We start from the raw sequence: 12,626 nt of genomic DNA, 5'->3' as shown, positions 1-12,626 counted from the left end.
AAAGGAGGGCCTTAATGAATCCCACATCAGTGACACGGAACAGAGCTAATGATTTTGATGGAGGTGAAAACGATCTGTGACATATGATTCAGGGTGGCGGTCATGAAAGGATGAAGGATAATGTATGGCAGTGGATGGGACATGGTTGACTTTTCTGAATGACTTCTCTTGAACATATGGCGACACTGATGCGATGGATTGGTAGCATTACCCCAAATATGGATGGTATGGCGAGACCATGGATGTGACCGGTGAATGAAACAACCCAACCCGATTGTGGTACGGAGGAAAAGTGTCATGTTCAAGAGCGACTTGCTACCATCAAAGTTTTCTTGAGTTTCTCCCAATTTTTCCCTAGTCATTGCTGACCAGTACCTCTTTATTTTTGTCAATCTTGAGGAGGATAACATATGCTTGTTCTATAACTTGCCCTTCGGGCAAGCCCATCGCTATGTTTTAACGAGCCTAGCGATAGTGAAACTCGTTCTCGTCTAAAGACAAGTTCGTCGCTATTTAATGCTTTTAACGAGTCTAATGACAAAGATAACTCGGTCCTTTTCATTTTTAGAGAGTCTAAAAAGGTACGTAAAGTCAACTCCAAAAGTCCTTTTTCGTCTTCTAATCCCTTAAGTCCGAAAAAGTATAAAACAATACAGAAGGGATGAGTTTTCGATAGTTTTAACGAGCCGAATAAAACAAGCGCTCGACCTTTTTGTGTAATAATCCCTCAGGTCCAAAAAGATTAAAATCTAGAGGAGGGATAGCACTTCCTGTCCCTTTAACAAGCTGGAAGGCCAAGGACTCGGCAATCTTTTCATATTTTACGAGTCAGATGAAAAGAGCTTAAAGAAGACTCGTCTTTTGAGGAACGAGTGATAAAACGGGTTAGCAGCTGATTCCAGGTACAGGTTGGAATTTTCCAATCACGGCAGTGTCACAAGGATGGCTAGTGAAATCACTCTTCGCAGCTGTTCCTCAAAATGGGTAAACAAACATATGGAGGTGAACGATCGGCCAATGGAAAAGTGGAGGTGACGGGCAAACACGACCAAGGCTTTAATGGCTGATGATATTACATTCACTGTGGTTATTTACCGGGATAGTTCATTTTTTAACGAGCTTAAACGCGGTTGGAAACATTTGCTCGATCTTATGTTTATTTTTTAACGAGCATGAACTATGCGCTAAAACTGCTCGGATCTTGTGTTTATTTTTTAACGAGCATGAACTGTGTGCTAAAACTGCTCGATTAATCCAGTCATATGATAAGAATGTCTCATTGAAGATGCTATTTTTTATGGAGCTTAGATCTTACAAAGCTTTGCTCCGGATCCTTTCGTTATGCAAGTTTGGAAACGACTAATCCTACGAGTTTAAAGGGTTAGAGGTCCTAAAAATTTAAAAAATAAATAGCCGCCCCTTGCTTGCACTCCAAAAGGTTTGCATGCCCCCAGGCATAAAGTACGATTTCAAGGTTACCCCTTCTTAGTCCAATAAAACATTTGTTTTACCGGGAGAGGCCTACCTCTTTCAGGTTACCCAAAGATTGTCTCGTTAATCTTTCAAACAAAACACTTCTTCGGCGATATCTACCGAAATAGACAAAGGTGAGAGACTCCGTCTGTCAACTCACATAACTTTAACAAAAGAATCTTATTCTAGAATAACCCTATTCCAGCATGGGCGGGGTACAGACTAGTCATATTCTCCCGCGGAAACCTACCCTATACCCAAAGTTTTCCTGCCGAAGCAGACTAGGACGCATGCCCCCTGGGTTCCAGTCATATCCTCCCGGATTACTCGCGCTCATCAGGAGGACAAACCGTGGGTTGAGACATTTCTTGCGTGAAGAGACCATTTAGGGATGGTATATGACTATTTGCGATGCGTGATCCGGGAAATGAAAGCTGGTCCACGAGCTTGACCACTCTTCCTTCTTGCGGAAAACACATTACTCTAAAGAGTGAGGAGACGATGGCTCCCATGCAATATATATAGTCTCGTCCGAGGAGTAGGTTATAATCCAAGGGTCCTTGAACGACCATCACGTTCATTTGAACGGTCTTCCCTTTCAATGTGATAGGCACATTGGGGAGGATCCCTAAAGGTCGACTGGTTCCTTTATCAAAGCCTGATAGATTTCTCATTTCAGGCAAAAGCGTTGGCGAACCAAGCGCTTTCCAAGCAATAGAGGAAAGGATACTCACAGATTCCCCCTCATCAATGATAGTGCCAGCCATTACCATTCTGTATATTTGAACGATAATTCCAAATGGTATGCTTGCTGGTAAATGGGGTCTGCCTAGTTGGTTCCAGTCGAATGAGACAACTAGGTTGCTTGGTGGTGGGACCGAATAGACGGCCGGGTACGACTCTGACGAAGTTCCTTCCTGCGATAAAGGAATGGGAAAATTGCCCCCTTGTTCGTCGGAGTCTGTGTTGATGAAGAGAATTTGGACGGTGTCGTCTTTACTCTCCTCTGTGATGGTATCATTCGAAGATAGAGCCTCTGAAGGAAAAACCAGGTCAACTGCCGTCTCAACCTTTAGACTTTCGTTAGGCATGGATCCAGACGGTTCATCTTCAATGATAGGTGCTTCGGCTGACCACCTGGGTGGGCCAGCCGGGTTCTCAACTAGTGAAGGACTTGGCAGGAGTTTTTGATATCCAGGAGGAAGTTGCAATGGTAAAACCGGGCGATCTTCCAAAACTCTTTTAGCCTCGTCTAAGAAGGGACAACGGTGGATGGCATGGTTGCCTTCATACAGTTTGCAGGGAAATCTAGCTTTCCCTTTCTGTCCTGGGACTTCACTTTCACTAGTTGACGGTGAGCTATCAACATGGCTATCAGAGGTTGACGCCACTGAATTGTGCAGACGGGGAGACCAGTCCCTTAGTATCCGAGGGATGCAGGGACAATCTCTGTGGAAGTGGTCTCCCTTGCATATGACACATGGCGATTTAGGCCTAGTCAGTGCTGTGTGTGGATTTTTGTCAGACGACACTTGTTTGCCCCCAGTCGCTTTTGGCTCCTTCTTCTTCTTCTCTTTCTTCTTCTTTTCCTTCTTCTCCTTAGGAACTTGGTTTTTTGTTTTACCAGTTCCGTCAAGCGAAGAGGAAGGAGGAGAGGAAGAGTTAGATGAAGTAGAAGGCTGGTTGGCAACTCTGGTCTGGTCTAACTGTTGATTCGACTGTTCAGGAATAGTGGTGTTCTGAACGACATTGGTTGAAAAGAGCCAGACCGGCAGGCCAATTGTCAGTCCTGGAAGCGACAATGTGGCCATATGGGGCGCACCAACATCTCCCCAAGAGGAGAAGGGACTAGGATTTCCACCAAGGGGACTTCCTTGGTTGGTGTGCTCCATTTTTCAACCTAAAGATCAACGCAGGAATAAAGGGTGATTGTTCCGTTTAAAATAAATTTTAACGACGCTTTAGACACAACTTGCTTTTTCAGTTTTAAAGAGTCGAGAAAAAGCTAAAGACGACTCTAGTCTCCTTCGATGTTTTAACGAGCCCGAAGTGACAAATGCTCGGATGGACTTTTTCCGTTATAGAGTCTGAAAAAGGCCAAAAGGAACTGCTCTGGAGTTCTAGGCAGAGGGTGTGCCAAAATTTTCGCAAAACCGCAGAATACTTTTTAGGGTACGGGCGGTCGATCTTCCTGAATGCTGTGTTCAGTGCATTGCGATCAGTAGGGCGGTCGACACAGCGTCCTAAGGATAAAGGTTTTATGCCTATAGGGGTCTCCCAATATATACGCGACGGTACGTGGGAGCACAATCCGTACTGGCGCTATCGTCCCTCAGGAGGAATCACCCACCATCCACGAGATCGACAGTCACCAGGCTTTACGACGCCGGAACACGTCTCTAGCCTAGACCTCTATGTTGTGCGTTATGTTGCAAAGCGTTGTTAAGTTCATTCAATTTATTTTAGGTTGATCTTTTTAGAAGTTTGCCTTTTGAGGTTCACCACGAGATGTATGATACAATTCCTAAATGCAGTCTAAAGATGATAAGCAAGCTTTATATCTTTTCAACTTATGAAAATCCTAGCTACTAAGGGAAAAGAAAGACACCATCTTTTCTCAAAGAGCAATCAACACACTCTAATGCACTTTTCCTAAATCAATCATGCAAACTATCAAGATGCAAATGCACAATGCAGGTGTTTGTTTTCCGCTTTCTTAGTATTGATGCCTACAAAGAAAGCTTTTTGTACAACTTTGAATTTGCTTTTAAATGACAAATACAAACAAGTTTACTTTTTCGAAATCAGAGAGGGTAGAAGAGATTACAACACTTAACGATTTTCGAAATGAATACTTGTTTCGACACTTAAAAGAGACAAACTCAAACCAAATGCAAAAGTAAATGTATAATCAACTGCAAACAGCCAATGAACTCTCTCCTAAGATCACAATCAACAGATCTGAATCAAGGGCTACAGGATGATTATTTCACTCATGCAAAGGAAAACTGTAAATGACGCCACAAACACATAAAAACACTCACAGTCTTTTGTACAAAAGGAGGCGGAATTTAAGCAGAGAAAAGGAGTTATCAGACTGGTACCTATGCTGGTTATAGGCTGCAAAAATCAGAGATCAAAACAAGGCAAAACAGAGCAAAGAACCCCAACTGCACAAGGCCTAACTGGATCTGCGCAAACTCAACACAGGGGTTTTGACATTCAGCGTAGGTAGCCTTCACGGGACCTGCGTTGAAATGCAGAATCCCTTCACAGGGTCTGCGCTGGAGGAGAAACTCTCATTTCTCACTGGTTCTGGGTCACAGATTGCTATTTAATCTACTGTTTCAGGCCAAATAAAAGCAACAAGCAAGGTACAATTAAAGGGATGCTTTGAGGGAGTACTAAGATCTATCACAAAGGATCATCAAATCATTTGTGAGTCCATTGTTCAGGTCATATACAAGTCCAGTGATTGGATCAAAGCAACAACTGTCTACTTTGCATCTGGGAATAGCAGATGCAGTTTGATTGCTGCTGTCGAGTCTATGAAACAAACAATGATAGACACACAAATAAAATGACTAAATAGATTTCCCCAGCGGAGTCGCCAATTTGTTGTGGGGAAAAATGCCTATGCAGGACGATCCTATCCACCTAGGGTGTGACAGTGCCTTAGCAACAAACAGAGACAACTATTCTAGTATTCTTCCTTTATGAATTAAGAATGAAGAGAGAGATGGATGGAATAACCGGTGTCTTCCGTTTGTCCCTCGATCCGGCTTCTCTTCTCTTGGAGAGTTCCCAGCTACTTGCCTTCTCGCTCGCCCAGCTTCAAGAGGTTTCTGCAAGATCACAAGAAGAGAACACTACACAAGACATGGATTCATATTCATAACTAGTTCAGGATTAGAAATAAACTAAACATACTAATGCAATCATACATCAAAAATACATCAGTATATAGGAGAAACCAAGATAGCCTTATTGATGAATAACAAGGTTCAGGAAGAGATACAACCCAGAGGGCTCCAATCCAGCATCTCCTTCCCAGCAAATGGAATTCCTATCTTCACCCCCTTCAAAGCATTAAGCACCCAATGATTCCAATCTCAAACCAACAACAATTCTTTGCAATAACAAAATTCCAGCCCCCAGATCTCATGGAGGAGAGATCCATATATAGATGTTTGGAGAGAGGATGAGTCAGCTTGAGATCTGACTAGTGTCCTCTCCCTCTGTCAGTTCTTGATCCCACTTGGAGGTTCTTGCTTCCACTTGGAGATTTGGAACCTCTTACTCATCACCAGTCGAATTCCTTGAGGCAACTGTCATTGAGGAAGATTTTGGAAGCTTCCTGGGTTTTGACACCTCGTGGAATGAACTTGCCACATGTCAACTCTCGCTCAGCGTAGGTAGCCAGTGTTGGCTTTGACATTCAGCGCAGGTAGCCAGTGTTGGCTTTGACATTCAGCGCAGACAGCTAGTGGAGCCCCTGAAATGATCCTGAATTGACTTGTTTTTGAGCAGTTTCTGGTGGAGAACTTCTGTGAATTGCTGTGGTTTGTTAGCCTTGTTCCTCTAGGGGTAGGAACAACATGTTTAGGGAATTTGGATCCCTTAGATTATGGACATTTCATGCTCAATGCTGTAAGGCACAAAAATGTCTATAACAAGATGAGCATTTATTCACTATTTCAGTTCTCTCTCCGTGGTTTGCTGACATAGCCAAATACTTAGTGGCTACTCAGTTCCCTCCAAATCTGTCCTCCAAGGACAAAAGCTGAATTATAAGGAAAAGCGCACCATTCACTTGGATTGGGGGAAATCTCTTCAATCTAGGCCCAGATCAAATTCTGAGAAGATGTGTCAGGGAGGAGGAAGTTTTTGACATCCTAGTGGTCTGTCATGATGGGCCTTGTTGAGGTCACTTTGCAGCCAAGAGGGAAACCTTCAAGGTACTACAAGCTGGCTACTGTTGGCCCACTCTCCACCAAGATGCAAGAAGATATACCAACCAATGTGACTAGTGGCAAAGAATGGGGAAACCTAACCCCATGGATGAAATTCCTTTGTAACCTCAAGTGGATTTTGAGCCATTTGACAAGTGGGGCATGAATTTCATTGGGCCTATTGATCCACCATCAGGGAAGAAAAAGTACATAATTGTGTGCACTGATTACTTGACAAAGTGGGATGAAACCAAGGTCGTGAAGGTAGCAACAAAATGGAAAGTGGATGAGTTCTTAAGGGAGAATGCATTTTACAAGTTTGGGTACCCTAGAGAGTTAGTCACTGATCAGGGCACTCAATTCACCTCACACCTAATTGAAAATCTGTTGAGCCAACATAAGATCAAGCACAAGAAGTTGACTCCTTACCATCCTCAGGCCAATGGACAAATAGAGGTTACCAACAGAGCATTGGAAAGCATTCTCACCAAGGTGATGAGTAGCTGCAGGAAAGATTGGATTGTAAGATTAGTGGAGGCCACTTCGGCCTATAATACAACTTGGAAGACAACCACTAACTATACCCCTTATGATTGGTCTATTGGAAGAAGGCTGTTCTCTCCATTGAGTTTGAGTACAACACTTTGAGAATGAAAACATAGTTGGATTTGGATGTTACAAGGGAAAAACAAGAGCGGTTGCTCCAACTTAATGGGTTAGATGAATTCAGGATGCAGGCCCTCCTACAAACAAAGGTGACTCAAGTTCAAAGAAAGGTTTGGCATGACAAAAATATCAAAGACAAAGTTTTTCAAGAGGGTGATTGGGCTTTTCTATATGACTCCAGGTTCAAGGAATTTAAAGGAAAATTGATGAGCAGATGGTTGGGCCCATATGTGATAGAAAAGCACCATGAAAATGGGGTTGTTCAAATAAGAACCATTGATGAAGAAGGTATCCCCTTGCTTGTCAATGGGTACAGATTGAAAGCCCACAAAAGGCCTCTTTCAAAGGAAGAGTTTGTCAGTAGTATTAGTAAGGAAGTGATGGTGATAGGAAGTGTCTCAGATTCCAACTCACCGAATTCTTGAAGACTGTTTTATTTTTGAAAAAAAAAAGAGAAAAAAAACAATAAGGGACCTAGGTGAAAACTTCCATGAGGCACCTGAGGCCAAATTTTGGGTTGAAAACCTCCTTGAGGTAGCCCAAGAGTGAAAAAAAGGAAAATAAAAGATCCCTGGATGAAAACCTCCCTTGACGTGCCTAGGGTAGGCAAACAACTTGAAAACCTCCTGTGAGGCAACCTGTGTGTCTTTAAAAAAAAAAAAGAAACACAAAAATGCTATGGGAGAGACCTCAAACTTGCCCACTAATAAAATTCTGTGATTTTTGCAGGTTTTCAAGGAAACAAAGGACACCAAGTTTAGAGGGAAGCAAGCCAAGAAACACCCCATTCTTCCTTCATTCACTTCATACCTTCCATGCCCACCATGTCTCCAACATCCATTCTCATCTCCAAGCATCAAAAACCAGTTTGCATGCAATTTTCTGACTTATACAGGAGTTTCCTGTAGTACTATAGGATGTCCTGAAACGCTACAGGAATGGAATTTCGGTTGCAAAATAATGATGCAGGCCTATTCTGGGTTGAAATAGGAGGCCATTGACCTCACCACATCTCGCCCAACACCAACTCATGACCTTGCCACCCTCTGTGTCCATCAAAGAAACCACTCAAAAAGAAAGCTAAAAAAAAAAACCACAGCAAAGTCCAAGGGCCATACCATCAGTGGCCTCTGTCACCTACCACTCCATCTCCCCCATTTCCACCCATTCCACTCCTACCTCACCGCCTATTCCTCCTCCAAGAATTTTTTTTAAAGAGGAAGCTACAAGATTTCTTGTAGTACCACAAGAAACCCTGTAGCAACCTATGTTATGACAACAACAGTCTCCATGCTCCTCCTTCAACATCCATTCAGATAAAGAGTATCAGCACCCCTGCAAGCACAATGGAACTTATCCAGACCTCAGCAGTAGCAAAAGAGGCCAACACTTGCACACCACAACAAAGAAGACAAACATATAAGCTAGGTGAAATCAACAAAACAAGAACAAAGGAAAACATGTACCTGAACAAGAAGAAGCACAACAGAGCCACCCTCCAGCATGCATTGACCAAGTGAAGGAGGCCATAGGTATGGCACCTCATCCACACTCTTTCCTAAGTATGAATATGATAAATGTGTAGGGATATGAAAAAGTTGATTTTATAAGTTGAAGGTGGCTAGTTAACTTGGTCACCCTCAGTCCGAAAACAAAAAGTGAAGTTCTAGTCAGTAGGCCATGTGGCAAGGTCACATCAAAACAAATAAGTCGAAAATGTGTTCAAGGTAAGTTGTACATGAGTGGGTGATGATTACGAGAAAGGGTTGCATGATAACTAACGGTGGGCCAATGGTCCAAAAGGAGAAATCACGTACACTGCCAACCAACACAACGCTCCAAGGAATCGACCATAAATAACAAAAATTCCTAACTTTCATGCACACATCGTTCATTTCGATATTTAGAGAACTGGGACCACCTAGAGGAGCCATCGAAGAAGAAAACTAGTCTCGACCATCCTACAATGAACACCTACAGGAAATGCAGAGAAACTACAAGAAATAATGGGAATTAAAAAAAAAAACTCTGTAAGGGAGTGCCTAGGGCCCAACTACTCAGAAATTATCCTCACCCAGGGCATCATAGTGAAAGGTAGGTGGCCCATATCCTCTGTGTTTTGACTTGATAGCTAGGAAAGAGAAAAGGAAAAGAAATCTTCATTTTTTTCTAGTAATTACAGTGTGCATAGGGATAGACAAAATTGTGTGGAGAAATTGTGTGGGGATAAAGAAATAATTGCAGTCATCACCCTCCTAAACTCTAAACCCTTAGTCACCTTGGAAATATCTAGAGCTAAGCCACCAAAATACCTACAATTAGCTTGACAGAGAGGAGAAAATGGCAGGAGGTTTCAACAGAAGGGAGCCCACAGGGACATCCAAAATACACCTCCATCCCCCTGTGGTAGAGATATTTAGAAGGCATCAATGGTTGGGATTCTTTGAGATGATTAGTGGATGTGATGATGATGTAGCTCAAGAATTTTCCATGTCACTCACACCTCAAGCTAGAGTTAGTCCTACTTCTGTGGTGAGAGGATTGCCAGTAACAATTACGTTGAAAGCATTAGCAGAATCACTACAATTCCTCTAGGATTGCAATGGAGAAAGGAGGATAAAGCTAGCAACACTTATGCCAAGAAGAAATTTTTCTTGAGAGATGAAGAGAAAATTCAAAACAAAAATGGGATTAGAAGGGAGAGCCTTCCCTATCCTTGGGATGAAGTAAGCTATCCCATTCTCAAGTATATTTGTTGTGGGGGAAGAATCAATATAGTCTATGGTTACCAATTTAGACTCCTCCATGAGCTGAGATTTGGAGAAGAGTTACCCCATAACATAAGACCTAATGTGCCCTACTTCTTGTTGCAATTAATAATATATATGCACATAAAGGTATAGGAAGGAAAACATCAGCAACTAGCACATCCTGGACTAATAAAACTCATACTAGAAGATGCCTTAAGCCAATTAAGAGTCCCTATTCTATGGTACACATTTAAGGACATGGAAAGGGAGGCTATAATTGAAGAAATTGAATATGAAAGGGACCCAACCTCTAGTGGTGAGGAGGAAGAAGAAGAAATTGAGGAAGAAGAAGAGGAAGAACCTGAAGAAGAAGAGGAGGCAGAGACAAATAAAATAGAGGAAGAAGAGGAAGGATAAGAGAACAATGCGAAAGAAGCACAAAAGGATGAGGCAAGACCTGAATGACATACCAAGGAAGGGGAGGAATCTCCAAGAGTGTCTCATGAACCCACATAGAAGGAGGCACCTACTGACTTGACTGCCCTAAGCACACCCATAAAGTCAACTGGGAAAAGGCAAAGGCAGACTCCCCTATATTTCAAAACAATGAGAAGCACTAGGATTAAACAAAGGAGACCAAAAACACCTACCAAGATTCCTATCATCATTGAAGACTCACCAAAAGGACAACGAAAAATAGTCTCCCCAAAAATGAAAGGTGAAGAGGCCACATCAAAACAGGCTTCCCCGAAGTCGCCAATCACATATGTTAGGAGGCCTATCACCAGGTCAACCTCAGCAAAGCAAGCCAAAGAACCTTTGTCCCCATTTCAGAAAGGGAAAATCCTCGCACAAGAAACACATATATTCCTACAGGAAACTCTATAAGCACTACATGAAACACAGAAAAAGTGGCAAGAAGTACTGTAAGGACAAAGGAATGGCAAGGAAGCAACAATGTAAGTACACGAGGAGGAAGATGCTCCGAATACATTAAAGGGAGAATCCCAAGAGCTGCAGGAAACTAGCCCATAGCCCAATCTCAGCTCCCATTACAAATTCATTAAGGGAGTCATACCACATAAATTTTCCATCCCTCTCTTCTTTGAGCTTGAGAAGGAGATAGCACGGACACATTGCTAGATGCAAATTGCTAAATCAAAGAATGTAGATGATGTGGACCATATGGAAGAGAAGCTACTAGAGATAGTGATGAGCCCCATAAATGGGTAATTATATGGGCTCATTTTCCCTCCTAACATAGCTAAATCAACCATTCTCTTAGCTTATTGCATGTTTTTTTTATTATATTTATGCTTATGGAGTGAGTTGAGTTAGTTATGATGCCATGAGGTCTAATATGTGTTTAATGTAGAATTTTTTTGAATTTTGGAGACAAAGTCAAATATTCAATGGACAATTGTCAGAAATAATTTGAAGTGGAAAAAGGAGAGGATTTATAGGATGGAATCCCCCTCATTTATTACTCCCCACTTTGAATTACCCTTCATGCAACTTGGAGTACAAACAACCAAATCAATGCACTAGGAGGCAGTCGAGCAAGTGGAGGATAACTTATGTTTATCTCGAGTTTTGGGAGCCAAGCCTCCATAATTTTAATGAAGATGTTGGGAGCTTCAAATGTATAAGTAGAGAGGCCTAGTGCCTCACTAGGGTCGAATTTTTGTTGTACTTTTGCTAGTGTAAAACTCTGCTCAACTTCGAGCTTACTTTTGGTGACAGTTTCATGTAATCCTATTACTATTTTGATAATAAATATGAGATCCTTCTTGAGCTAGCACTTAGTTACCTCAGAGGGCTGAAGCTCTTGGGTTAGGGCCCAATCCAAGCAGCCAAGCTCCTCTTGTTTGTATTTATATGCTTTGTTTCAGTTTATGGATTAGTTGTTGTTAGATGAATTTCTTTCTTGGTTAAGAATAGGTTGCTTTTGGTGATTTAGAAGGTTGTTTCCATTTGTTTTTTCCATAGTAGGTTAAGCAGTGATAGAAAAAAGATTCAAAAGGCTAGCAACAATGCCTTGGCCTCTTTTCCTCCCTTTGGCACCATGAACTAAGGAAAAGACCCTCTTGCTGCCCCAAAAACACAGATTTTCCTTCCCCATGGGATTTCTAGTGTTTGCAATTTGTTAGTAGGTTAATGATTTGCTTTAGATCTCTTCCACCATGCTCATTTCTATCTTTTCAATAAGTTTTCTTCCATGCTTTCTCTCCTGGTAACACTTTTCAGCATTTACTTCCATAGCTCATAATTTAGACTAGCTTGATGCAAAATTCCGTTTTTTTGATGTACTCATTTCCTTGCTTGTTTGATCTCATTGGTTGACTATCAGTTATTTTGTAGTAGATATCTTCTCACAGCAGGTCAGCCTATCAACCATCACATTCTCTCTTTGATCCATGCCCTACAGGTTGCCCAAAGTTCACCTCAAATCTGCCTTAGTTTTCTGCATTTTTCCATAGGATTTCTTCCTCTCTCCCAATCATCTTTCCCTCTCCTAGTGATTCTTGGTGGACCCTAGGCACCCTAACACATCATCCCAACCTTCATCTACCTTTTCCACCCACTCTCACACCTTCAAAACCTTCAAAACTGCTCTCGGCATCCTCCTGTAGACCTCCTGTAGATCCCCTGTGTCCTCCTGTAGATTTTCCTGTAGGCTTTCTTTTGAAGGCCGAGTGTGGGAAAATCCTCCAGAAGGCCACCCGAGACCTCCTAGGACCCATCTACACCATCCTACATCTCCTCAAACCCCAAAGTCGCCCTT

Source organism: Pinus tabuliformis, chromosome 5_2 (genome assembly GCF_031772625.1).
Source record: "Pinus tabuliformis cultivar Carrire ecotype Pingquan chromosome 5_2, CPIR1, whole genome shotgun sequence".
Lineage (NCBI taxonomy): Eukaryota > Viridiplantae > Streptophyta > Pinopsida > Pinales > Pinaceae > Pinus > Pinus tabuliformis.
Note: the sequence above shows the minus strand (reverse complement) of the source record.